General features: G+C 44.2%; 1 protein-coding gene across 1 annotated transcript in view; it reads right to left on the bottom strand.

The window, feature by feature from the left end:
* Positions 1–457: 457 nt before the first annotated feature.
* LOC144893034 (uncharacterized) overlaps positions 458–12,474 on the bottom strand; it is a 296,542-nt gene continuing 284,525 nt past the window's right edge. Inside the window, exon 2 of the mRNA XM_078782567.1 lies at positions 458–694. The gene's annotated coding sequence lies outside the window, so the exon portion shown is untranslated. The remainder of the gene's footprint in view (positions 695–12,474) is intronic.

Here is a 12,474-nt window from a genome sequence, read left to right as displayed (position 1 = left end):
AGGTCAAAGGTCATCTGGAGGTCACATTTCTAAAATCGCCATTTTTAATCTGATTGACTTGAAAATTGAACAGCATTTGTATATTGAATCAATACATTGGAAAACAAACTTTTTTTTTAGGTCAAAAGGTCAAACATCAACCCAAGGTCAAATTTCCAAAATCATAAATTTCCTTCTGAAAAACCATAAATTTCCATCCGATTGAAAATTGAACAGCATTTGCACATTGAGTCAATAAATTGGGAACTATTTTTGAGGTCAAGAGGTGTTACTGTTGAAGACAAGTAGTAATTACGACACTGACCAAGCTGTGGTTACACATTTTGTTAAATCTGCACAGCAATAGTGCATTACCATTACAGGATCATGGTTCATGTCATGTCCTGTGGATGAATTCTTGTTTTGACTATTTTTGGAGAGTTGTTTTTCATATCAGAACTTTTTTTTTTTTTTTTTTGTATACTGAATCGAGGCTCATGAAAGAGCTAACATTTACTTCACAAACAAATCAACTAGACAAACAAAACACACAAAAAGAGGGAGCGGAAAACAAGATGGGGAGAGAAGGGGAAGCACACAAACACAACATTTGAGAGCAGGGACATGTGTGGAAGGGGGAGGGCTTGGGGGGAGGAGGCGTGGGAAGGGGGTGGGGGGGTGGAGGGAGAAGTATAAAACACAAGGACACCAAGGACTTCCAGGACAGAAGTTGGTATTTCAAAAAAGTGGAATTGGGGTGAAATTAGCGGGGGTAGAAAAGATCAAGGTTTTGGATGGGGGAAGATAAGAGATGGTGGTGAACAGCTGTTTTAAAGACCTGGAGGGTGGAGTGGGTTTGAAGAGAGTGAGGGAGTTTGTTCCAGAGGCGGGAGAAAAGAGGAATGAAGGAGTGAAGGTGAGCAGAGAGTCTTGATTTTGGCAGTTTGACCATAAGAGGGTTGCAGGCAGATCTTGTGCGACCTGTAGGAATATTTGCGGGACAGAGCCCAGAGAGAGCTGGGGGGGCAAGGCCAGAGAGGAGTCGGTAGAAGATGGAAAGACCACCAACCTGCCTGCGGTGAGTGAGTGAGAGGCCCTTGGAGTTAGCTTCATCGCGGGAGATTCCAATGATTCTGAATGCTTTGGTTTCAACAGCGTGAAGGCGAGCTAGGTGTGAGGCAGGAGCACCAGCCCAGAGGGGAGAGCAGTATTCCATTGAGCTGCGGATGAAAGCCTTGTATGTGGTGAGGAGCTCAGGTGTGCCAAGGAAGGACTTCGCACGACGGAGGATGGCCAGTCGGCGACTGGCTTTGGAGGCCAGATTTGAAATGTGGTTTTCCCAGGAAAGATCATGGCAGATAGTGAGACCCAAAAGCTTGAGTGACAGAACTTCTTGGAGAGGATTATTCAGAAAGTGGATGGGAGGGTTGTCCAGTCGGTCTTTTCGGAGAGACATCGTAAGAGTGTGAGATTTGTCAGGATTGAAAGACATGTTCCACTTGTTTGCCCAGTCTGTGATTTTGTCCAGGTCTGCAGAGAGTGAGGAGGCAGCAGACTGCCGATCTGAGGGATGAAGAATGGAGCGACAGAGTCACTTTGATTAAAAAAAAACAGTCACTTGCACTTTCTTTCCCTTTGAGCAATGACTTTTCTTAACGAAACTCGTTCCTGGCATGCTGTGAAATTACTATGTTGCGAAATGTTGAAATTGTTTAAATGGCATTCGATATCTGATAGAGCAGGAGACAAAATGTATCTGTCATGCATGTAGCTGTAAGGGGTTCAATTTTTTTTTGGAAATACCAACCCGCCTCTGCCTCTCAACTAACTATAACGGCACTCAGTAGAGCGCATAATCTCGCCTCACATGCTCATTCTGAACAAAAATACCATCCTTAACTCAACACGCTATTATTATGGCCCACTGCTATTATGGTCGATATACCCCTATCATCAGTGCACCCTACACATACATTGCCATTATCTGTAGCATTGATTCTTTATTGATTATTAGGATATTTATTGACCACTTTTGTACACATTGAGGGTACATTGCATCGATGAGGATGAATGTGAAAAAAAAATTCAAACTACATTTTCCCCATGGCTCGTCGATCATATGAATGAAGTTTTTCATCGATCTGTTAAGTGGTTCTGGAGAAGAAGGTTTTTTACGTTTTTATTTTCAATATGGTCACCAGACCACGTGACCAATGATGCCATAAATTTATTTCTTCACTAACAATGGGTCGTAGATCAGACATGTGAAGTTTCAGATTTTTCGGATAAGGATTTTGATTTGACCAATTATGTGTTACAGTATCGAATTAACCTTACTGTGTTACAGGCAGTCAATTGGAGATTTGGGTGAAAGTTAAAATGTTTTAATTTCAAGTAATTCAGGGATATTGATATTTTAAGCAGTATTTGGACTATGATGTCCAAGTGGCTTGATAAATGTACTCCCAGATGAAAGAATAATGTACCGTGAAATGGGGTGAATAGGGACAGCAAGGTGAATAGGGACACAAACTGAAAAAAGTTTGGAAACTTTTTTCGCTGAAAATTGAGAACCATACTGATTTGTTGATATTTGGGTTGAAAGTGTTCTCTTGTTTTAAAAAAAAGCAACTTATAGTCCCTATTAACCCCATATATGGGTTAAATAGGAATGAATAGGATTTTTGTGGCTGCCCCTATTCACCCATAAAACGGGGTGAATGGGGACAGCCATTAAAATCATATCTATTGTAATTTAACACTAATTTAACATATATATATTCTAATACAAAAAAATAATAATCAAGAAATAGGGACAGTTTGGAGAAACTTTTTATCCCATATTTTTTTTCATTGGCACCATGGTTTATATTATGGGTGCCTATTATGTGCATCCATCTGAGCTATCAATTTAGCAATAAGTTGGAAACTCAGGATTGTTTCTTGATTATTATTTTTTTGTATTATTGACTGTCCCTATTCACCCATAAAACGGGGTGAATGGGGACAGCCATAAAAATCCTATCTATTCCTATTTAACCCATATATGGGGTTAATCGGGACTATAAGTTGCTTTTTAAAAAAACAAGAGAACACTTTCAACCCAAATATCAACAAATCAGTATGGTTATCAATTTTCAGCGAAAACAGTTTCCGAACTTTTTTTCAGATTGTGTCCCTATTCACCTTGCTGTCCCTATTCACCCCATTTCACGGTACTCAGTAAATTAATTATTATGATCCATTTTGAAATCTTATTAGGACACTGTCGGAACCAAGGCCAACACATCTGCAAGGGACTTTGGAATGAAAACAACTCGATGCCAGATTGGACAGGCCGTCATTATTGACCTTGTGCAAGAGACATAAATTACCCACGGAGTGCTTCAGACAGCATAGTCTAGGGCGATTAGTAATTTCGTGTTTTTTGTTTGTTAAAATTGATTTAGCAATGGATTCTGCTTCAGAATATTATAGAGATGTAAAAAAAATAGGGTTCCATTTTTTCTTTTACGTCTAATAGGTAGTAATTCGAAGAAATCCAAGATGGCCGCCATAAAATTTGGAAAATACACTTTTGTGCATATCTTTGTATCTAGATATCATATAAACATGAATAATATGTCCTTTTATATGTTTTCAGACCCAAGGAAGCCATATCTGCCATTGTTTTTACAGAAAAATGCAAGGAAATTAAAATAGTGGGCAATATACCAGCCAAAATGGAGACGGCCGTCGTGAAATCGGATCGTATAATTTCCCAATTAGAATCGATTCAATAAACAATCTTCACTGATAACATTTATTTTGAATACACACACACGCACACGCACACACACACACACACACCTAAACATAAACGATGAATGAACATAAACGATCACATAAACGAATGCCTCATTCATCCTCATCCATATCTATCACATGCGGTTCATTGATGTTTGCTTTGTTGTTACAACTGTAACCCACACACCCACAAACTTCAGTACAAGGAATATTGTTATTGCGACAGCTACATCTTCCCATACACCCTTTCTTGCACCCACAGTTCACGAGATTCATTATTGCTTCTGGGGCTGGAGGATTCAGGCATCGACTTGGGGCATAAACCCCATCATCCGAAAGTAACTGCCAACCATACTCGACAGGTGATGGAAGGGACGGATGGCTTTCTGCTGCCTTTCTCCATATCATTGCGATATAATGTTCTCGCTGAACGTGTAACTTTAGCGAACCAGTGGTAGGTGGAAGACTCTCTCCCTCAGCAGCACGGTTGGAGAATAAGAACCAGCGAAGCTCGTTTACTTTCGTGTGAACTTTAGACTTGTACAGCAGACAGACGAAGCGTTCCAGCTGGGAACACACTTCTGGTGACGGATCAGTTTGTCCCAAAGACTCCAGAGCCTCCCATATCTTGTTGTCACATGTCATGAAGACCTTAAAGCACCAGTCCTTGCTCCTGCCAGCGAACCTTCCAGACATGTCACTTCCCGTGAATGCGTGGAATCCAAGTATTGCAGACGCACGTTTCTCTCCTAGCATGCCATGAATAGGTTGGACTGCAATGCTCCTCCTCAACTTTCCCTTCCCAGTGAGAAACCTCGTAGCAGGTGGTAGATCGTGAAATCTCTGAATCAGTAGGAGGAAGATATCGGTATCTGGCGAATCAATGATAACTTCTGCATCTTTGTCGACTGTGAGAGCATGCAGAATTAAGAGTGTATCGGCCTCTTCTTGGCTGTGCGTGAGTAGACTGTCTGGAACTTCAGTGTTGCCCGTGGTCTTAGTTCCTGATGTCACCATGAACTTCTTCAACTTGTTTGGATGAGCCTTGCTGTAAGATAGACACTTCACAGCCAAGTACTCTGTAAGCTCTGCCTTGGTCTTCACATTGGAAAGGAAATCTTTGAGTGAAATCTTCTGGATCAATGTACTATCCCTGACGTGATAGTATGTTGATTTCCCCTTTGTCCTCTTTAGGCGCATTTTGTCTTTCAGTGAGTTATCGATGTATCGGTCGAATACCAACCTCACGTCATCATAATGCACGGCAATATTTTCGAGGCGTTCAATGAACGATTGAGCAAAGTCACTGCATGTAATCATTTGTTCTGTTTTGGAGATCCCGTTAACAAGAGCCATGCCATCAATGATTATCACTCTATGGCGAGAAGTAGTCTCGTTTTCATTGATCACTCCTGATCTTGTGGTTGTGTCTGGGTTTTGGTTGATCTGAGAGGGTTCCTGCAAATTTTGGCTTGAGATTTCATAGTCGGTTGATGGGTCATTAGTTTCTTCCCCAGCGTGTGCTGCTGCATCATTCAAAGCGGCAATTCCCGCGTCTTGATGCTCATTGATTTCTGTCGAAATAGGTTCTCCTGGTGGATCATGTACATCCTGCTCTTCAGGCTCAGCCAGATGCTCAAGTTGACGAAGGATTTTTGCCTTGTCGTATGCCAACAAGAGGGATCCATCAGATGCAAATAAAGAACGTGGAACGATGCCAAATTCATAGGTGCCAATACATTCTTTCAGGTCGAGCTCTGGTCGGCTCCGTGAGATAACGATGAACCTCTGCAACAATCCTCGCTCTTCTTTGACTTTGATCAGCTTGTCGCCCGATCTCACTTCTGTTGTGGCATTCGAACTCTTGAATGTTCGAAGTTTTGTTTTCGTCATTTTGTCCCACACAGAAAGTTTTCCCTCAGCTAAACGATCTGTGGCAAATTGCTGGAACATCTGTTGTCCGATCTCGTCGCGCTCTAAGATGTCGCTGGACACTTTTTCATTCATGACTTCTTTGGTGAGCAGGTTGTAGACCTCGTCTACTTCCTCTTCCATAAATGGATCACCATGTTCACGGAACACCCTAGAAAGCTTGGAGGCATGGCTCATCACCCGGGAAAGCTTTCCCCCCGTGATTTCGTGGTGTTGTTTTCTGCTCTGGTTTTCACCAAGACCATATCCCTCCGCAAACTCGTGCAGTGACTTTGACAGCTCAGGTGCAATGAGGAAGAACTTGTCAAGCGCCTTCTCATTTTGAGTTATCCCTACGATTCCTCCAATCACCTTCAGTGTACGGTTTTCTTGCTCAATGCCATGGTCTGGGGCTATTGATGTGAAGCCTGCCAATCCTTTTGTCACACAGAAGTTCCCTTTCATGAATTCCCTCCACAGTTCTGGGTGCTGCTTTTCAGTCTCCTGCATTGTTGAAATGTAGAGAGAGAGCAACCGAGCATAGTTTAGATGATCGTGAGCGAAGAAGTACTTCGTGAGAGACTCGATGCTCTCCATATGCAGCAGCAGATCACGTTGTCTTGTACTTCTAATGAACAGAAGGATAGTCTCAAACTGTTTCATGTAGTTCAGGATGAAGCGCTGTATCTTGTTTGTGCTGACCTCAAATTGTTCCAGTTTTTTGGTCATATCTCTGGACTCCATCATGGCCAATGTTTTTTTGAGAATGTCGCATAGATTCTTCTCTGGCTCCATGCTCCCGCTGATGTCTCTCTGATATGCCTCTCCCAGACGAACAGATGACTCGTTCAGATAGGCCCTTTCTTCAGGTTCCATTGCCAGGAATCTCTGGAAGTACAGGTTGTACAAAGCGATCAGTGTTACCATGTGTGCCTCCAGAGCTCGATACAAGTGCCTCCCATTTAGTATTTGGCTCACTGTGGTTGGCGAGAAAAGTCCAGCCTCGACCCATGCCTGATCAATTCCACTCCCTTCCACGTATTTTCCTAATGCAGCTAAGGCCCAAAACACAACATGTAGCTCACCAGGTCGGAAGAGGAATTGCTTCCTGATGTCCTCGCGTTCCACCCACAGCTTCATCGCCAGGTCGTATAGCTGCAAATCGAGAGTCATGACTGTGATTGCCTCACTCCCCATAACACGAGTTGTGATGTTGTGAGCTCTCATCAGACCCGTGTACAGTGTATCATAGTCTGTAGGAGGCGACCTTATCAACGGAGGAACGAGAGCAACATTGGTCTTCTCACTGGACGAAGATAGCAAGGAATTGAAGGCTCCCCACGTCCCCGGAGCTGTGAGTTTGACGTCAACTTCTCCTTCTTCCTCGAAGTTCAGGCATCCAATCATCCAGGTCATATCGGTTTTCTTGTTCTTGTCTGTCTCGGGTTTTGATGTGAGCAGCTTGCAGTCGCTCTTTCTCTTCTCGGGTGCTGGCTTCTTGCAGGTCAACGTTTTACAGCCAACTGCATCATGTATCGTTTGAGCTTTTGATGACCGGTCAAGTTCAATTGGTGGTATCATGGGTGATTTCTCCGGTGATACAGGCTGGTAGATCGCAATTGCTGTACCATGAAGGGTATTCATCCCGCAAGGAGTTGACTCTAGAAAATCGATGTTGTCCATGGCAAACCAGACGAACGTGTCCTGAACCAACCATGGTGGTAGACAGATGCCTCCGGTGGACTCCATTTGCTTCAGTACGGAGTTGGCAATGCTGGTCTCAATCTCCATGACCTTTTTGTAGGAGATGGCGAGGTCCAGATGTGCAAGTTTCTCTACTAGCGCCTTGGATCGTGTGTTTTTGTGTATGTTGAGAGCTAAGCCCACACTCAATGGAGTTTCAAATCGTTGTTTGAATGATCCATCCTCGCTTCTTGGTTCGTACGATACCTGTCGGTCAGATTTATAAGCACCGACAAAGTGCTGCGCCAACAATGATGCACTCACACCAATGGAGTCCTCCCTGTTGCTATTTCCTACTTTCCTTGTTCCCATGACTGCATGCTTGCAGAAGATGTTGAGCATCGGGGGTGGCTTGTAATCAGCAAAGGTTCCATTAAATTTCCATGCTGGGGAAGATGCGATGTCTTTCCTCAATATTTTCGCAGCTCGCAAAAGTACTTTAAAATCGTCTTTGATGCTGTCTGCTGTAATTGTGCTTGATATCATGTGGTCTTTGAGCTTTGTGGAAAGAATCTGCTCTGGCTTTGTTTTGTTTGAGGGCCGGCTGAAATGAACATCGGCAATGTTGTCTAGGATCAATTGTTTCAGGTATGGCTTATAACTATGGTTGTCTGAGACCGGAAAGTCGTGCTCCTTAAGTAAATTGACATAGGTTACATGAATTTCATTCATATTCAGCACAGCATTTTCAGTAGTATCATTCAACGCAGTTTCAACAATTTCAATGAGTTCAAGGTCTGATAACACCTGACCAAAGTTAACATTGGTTGTTTCTGTTTGTTTTTCCGTCTTAACTATAGCACGTTTGGCCTTAACTACACATGGTAAATGATATTTCATGTCCTCAGCCATTGCTTGCAATGGGTCAGGCGAACTTATGACACTGTTCAGTCTCACTTTCAGATTGTCATTACTTGTTTCTTGGCCAATGTTTCTGATCTGGAGTCCCATGTTCTTTGTTGACACATTGTGTAGTTCACTTCCTCTGTCTTCCTGGCATATGACACATCTGAGCGCGTCAAATGTCTGTTCTCGGGAACACCTTCTGGATGTTGACGTGCTTTCCCCTAGATCACTAGAACTTGGTCGTCCTCTCTTTTTCAGTCGGATTTCTGCGGCACTGCCTGATGTTGTTCCTTTCTCAAACCTAGCCTTTGCTCGATCAATGTGCATCTTATTGGTAACATCTTTGTAACAAGCTTTATGGTAGCGGAGACCTTTTGCGAGCAATTCTTCAGCAGAGGAATATTGCAAACGTCTATTCAATGATGTAAACTTTGTTTCACCATACGTGTACTGTTCCTCAGCACCTGCCATCAGTTTCTCGACAGAGGAGAGTTTTGGTTTCGTTACAAAGGTTGTATAGTCTGTTTGCCCTATGGCCATTTGGCATACAAAACAAAGTCCGAAATCTACTGACTTCTCAATCTTCCTGGGTGGTGAGTCACTCATCTTGAAGGTAGGTGTAATTTTCTAGACACTCTTGAACTGTCGTCGGTCCTGCAAAGATAGATACTACTATTCAGATTCACATTTCGTCAACACAGTCAAAACCAGACCTTAACTAGATGGTGGAAACTTAATTAACCGATTTCATGCCGGCCGACCCCACTTTGGCTGGTATATGTCCACTATTTTATTTTCCTTGCATTTTTCTGTAAAAACAATGGCAGAAATGGCTTCCTTGGGTCTGAAAACATATAAAAGGACATATTATTCATGTTTATATGATATCTAGATACAAAGATATGCACAAAAGTGTATTTTCCAAATTTTATGGTGGCCATCTTGGATTTCTTCGAATTACTACCTATTAGACGTAAAAGAAAAAATGGAACCCTATTTTTTTTACATCTCTATAATATTCTGAAGCAGAATCCATTGCTAAATCAATTTTAACAAACAAAAAACACAAACAATATTGTTATGACATATGGGCCTGCACTAGCAGGAGAGAGGGAGATGTGTCAACTGAGAAGAGCGAAGACTGTGCGCTGCATGTCTTGTGGCAGAATGCATTTTAAAATCCGGCTCATCCAGTAAAGAGGGAAGCGGCAGTGCTGCATGTGAACCGGGACTGGTTCCACAACTCCAAATTCCTGATTAAAGAATCAGCTTCACCCTAAGTTGGTTGGTGTTATCTACTGGCCAGTGTACTTGCCAAATCTACTCAACGAATCTACTTGATGATTCTACTTGACAAATATACTTCAAAGCAGGCATCTCCTCACTGGCTGCATTGAGATGGCAGCCTGCCTGTTTCGTCACTCTCTCCTCACCCTGTTGCCAAGTATGCATGGTCCTGCACAGTGTGAAGTTAATAATAATAATAATAATAATTCATTTATTTTGTATAGCGCTTTTCCAGAAGCCCAAAGGCACTTTGACAGAGTGGCAAACATAATGCATAACAATACATGAAAACAACAATTGCAAAAAGACAAGAATCAATAGGGAAATATTTAAAGCAAAAGGAGGGAGAAGGAGAAGAGATAGTCAGGGGTTAAATGCTGTGGGTTGAATGTTGAATGCAGTGTTGAACAGGTGGGTCTTTAGTGATGTTTTGAATGTGGTGAGTGAGGAGGAGTCTCTGATGGTGTGAGGTAGTGAGTTCCAGAGGGTGGGAGCAGCGATGGAGAAGGCCCTGTCCCCCCAGGATCTGAATTTGGTCCGGATGGAGGGGGTCAGGAGGTTGGTACCAGCAGAGCGGAGGTTGCGGGTGGGAGTGTGTCTGGAGAGGAGGTCAGCCAGGTAGGATGGGGCCAGGTTATGGAGGGCTTTGTATGTCAAGAGGAGGATTTTGTACTGGATTCTCTGGGGGATGGGGAGCCAGTGAAGCTTGTAAAGGACGGGGGTGATGTGGTCACGGGTCCGGGAATGGGTGAGTAGACGGGCAGCGGAGTTCTGAATGTATTGGAGTTTATTGGTGATTTTTGAGGGTGAACCATAGAGGAGGCTATTGCAGTAGTCGAGACGGGAGGTGATGAAGGCGTGGATGAGGGTTTCTGCAGCCGTGGAGGAGAGGGATGAGCGGAGACGGGCAATGTTTTTCAGGTGAAAGAAGGCTGACTTTGTGATCTGTTTAGTGTATTTGTCGAAGGAAAGGGTTTGGTCAAAGATGACGCCAAGATTCCGGATGTGAGGGGAGGTGGATACTGGGATACCGTCGATGTTGAGGGCAAAGTTATGGGTGGATTTTGTGAGCGTTTTTGGGCCAATGATGATTATTTCAGATTTATCACAGTTAAGCTTGAGGAAGTTGATTTGAAGCCAGGATTTTATTTCAGTGATGCAGTTTGTCAGGATAGAGTGGGTGTCGGTGGAGACGGACTTGGTGGAGATGAAAAGCTGGATGTCATCGGCGAAGCAGTGGAATTGGAGACCATGACGGCGGATTAAGTGACCGAGCGGGGACAGGTAAAGGATGAAGAGGAGGGGGCCAAGAACTGAACCTTGGGGGACACCTTGGGGGAGGGAGCAGTGGGGGATTTGCAGTTATTGATGGAGATGAACTGGCATCTGTCAGAGAGGTATGATTTAATCCAAGAGAGGGCAGTGCCGGTAACGTTAAAGGTGGATTCAAGTCGGGTGAGGAGGATAGTGTGATCGATGGTGTCAAAGGCAGCGCTGAGGTCGAGGAGGACGAGAATGTTGAGGTTGCCAGCGTCAGAGGAGAGGAGAAGGTCGTTGGTGATTTTGAGGAGAGCAGTTTCAGTACTGTGGTTGGAGCGGAATCCGGATTGGAATGTTTCATACAGGTTATTGGCAGAGAGATGATGTTTGAGTTGAGTGGCTACAGCGCGTTCCAAAACTTTTGACAGAAAGGGTAGGTTGGAGATGGGTCTGAAGTTGTTTAGGGTGTCAGGGTTTAGACCAGGTTTTTTTAGAATGGGGGTAACAGCAGCAATTTTGAGGGAAGGTGGGACGATGCCTGTAGACAGGGAGGAGTTTATTGTTGAAATGATAAGTGGAGAGAGAGCAGGGAGGGAGGCTTTGACAAAGCTGGAGGGGATGGGGTCAAGAGTGCAGGTGGCAGTTTTCATTCCTATGAGGAGTTCAGAGAGGTCAGTAGGGGAGATTGGGGAGAACCGAGACAGGGGATGGCAGGACAAGGGGGGGCAGGTGGTTGGAGGGGGAGCGGGTGCGGCGGTGGTCAAGCTGTTGTAGATGTTGTCAATTTTGCGTTGGAAGAAAGAGAGGAAGGAGATGCAGTTGTCTACTGTGAATGACTGGGTGGTGGTGTTCAGGGGGCGGAGGAGTTTGTTTATTGTCGAGAAGAGTGCTTTTGGGTTTCCGGAGCCAGAGTGGATAATTTGAGAGTAGTAGGCAGAGTGGGCGCGGGAGAGGGCATCTTTGTAGTGTTGTATGTGGTCCTTGTAGGCTTGGGAGTGAACTGTGAGACCCGTTTTATTGCGGAGTCTTTCAAGTTGGCGAGCACGAGTTTTCATCAGGTGGAGTTCAGGGGTAAACCAGGGAGCAGAATGGGTGAAAGAAACTGTTTTGGTTTTTACAGGCGCAAGCTGGTCAAGGCAGGAGGAGAGAGTGTGGTTGTAGTAGTCAGTGAGGTCGGAAGGGGTGTGGAGGTCAATGAAGGGAGAAGTGGACATTTTTTCAGAGAGGGTGGATGAGAATGAGGTAGGTGAAAGAGCGTTTAGCTTACGGAAGTTGATTGTGCGATAATGCCTTGGTGTTGGGGCGGGGATGTTGATGGTCAGAGTGATGGCTAAGTGGTCAGAGAGGGTGAGGTCGGAGCCATAGAGATGGTGCAAATTTAATCCAGTGGAGCAGACAAGGTCCAAAATGTGACCACGGATATGGGTAGGAAAGTCGACATGTTGAGTGAGGTTAAAGCAGGTGAGTAAATCAGTGAAGTCAGTGGTTATTGTGGAGTCAGTGGAGTCCATGTGGATATTGAAATCACCAAGGAGGAGGATTGAGGGGGAGAGGGAACATAGCTGGGTCAGAAAGTAGGAGAAGTCAGACAGGAATGATGGGTGTGGTTTGGGAGGGCGGTAGACGACAGCCATGACTGACTGCGTGTGACCAGAGAGTTTT

Source organism: Myxine glutinosa, chromosome 7, assembly GCF_964187855.1.
Source record: "Myxine glutinosa chromosome 7, kmMyxGlut1.1, whole genome shotgun sequence".
Taxonomy (NCBI): Eukaryota; Metazoa; Chordata; class Myxini; order Myxiniformes; family Myxinidae; genus Myxine; species Myxine glutinosa.
Note: the sequence above shows the minus strand (reverse complement) of the source record. Positions and strands in the feature narration are given on the sequence as shown.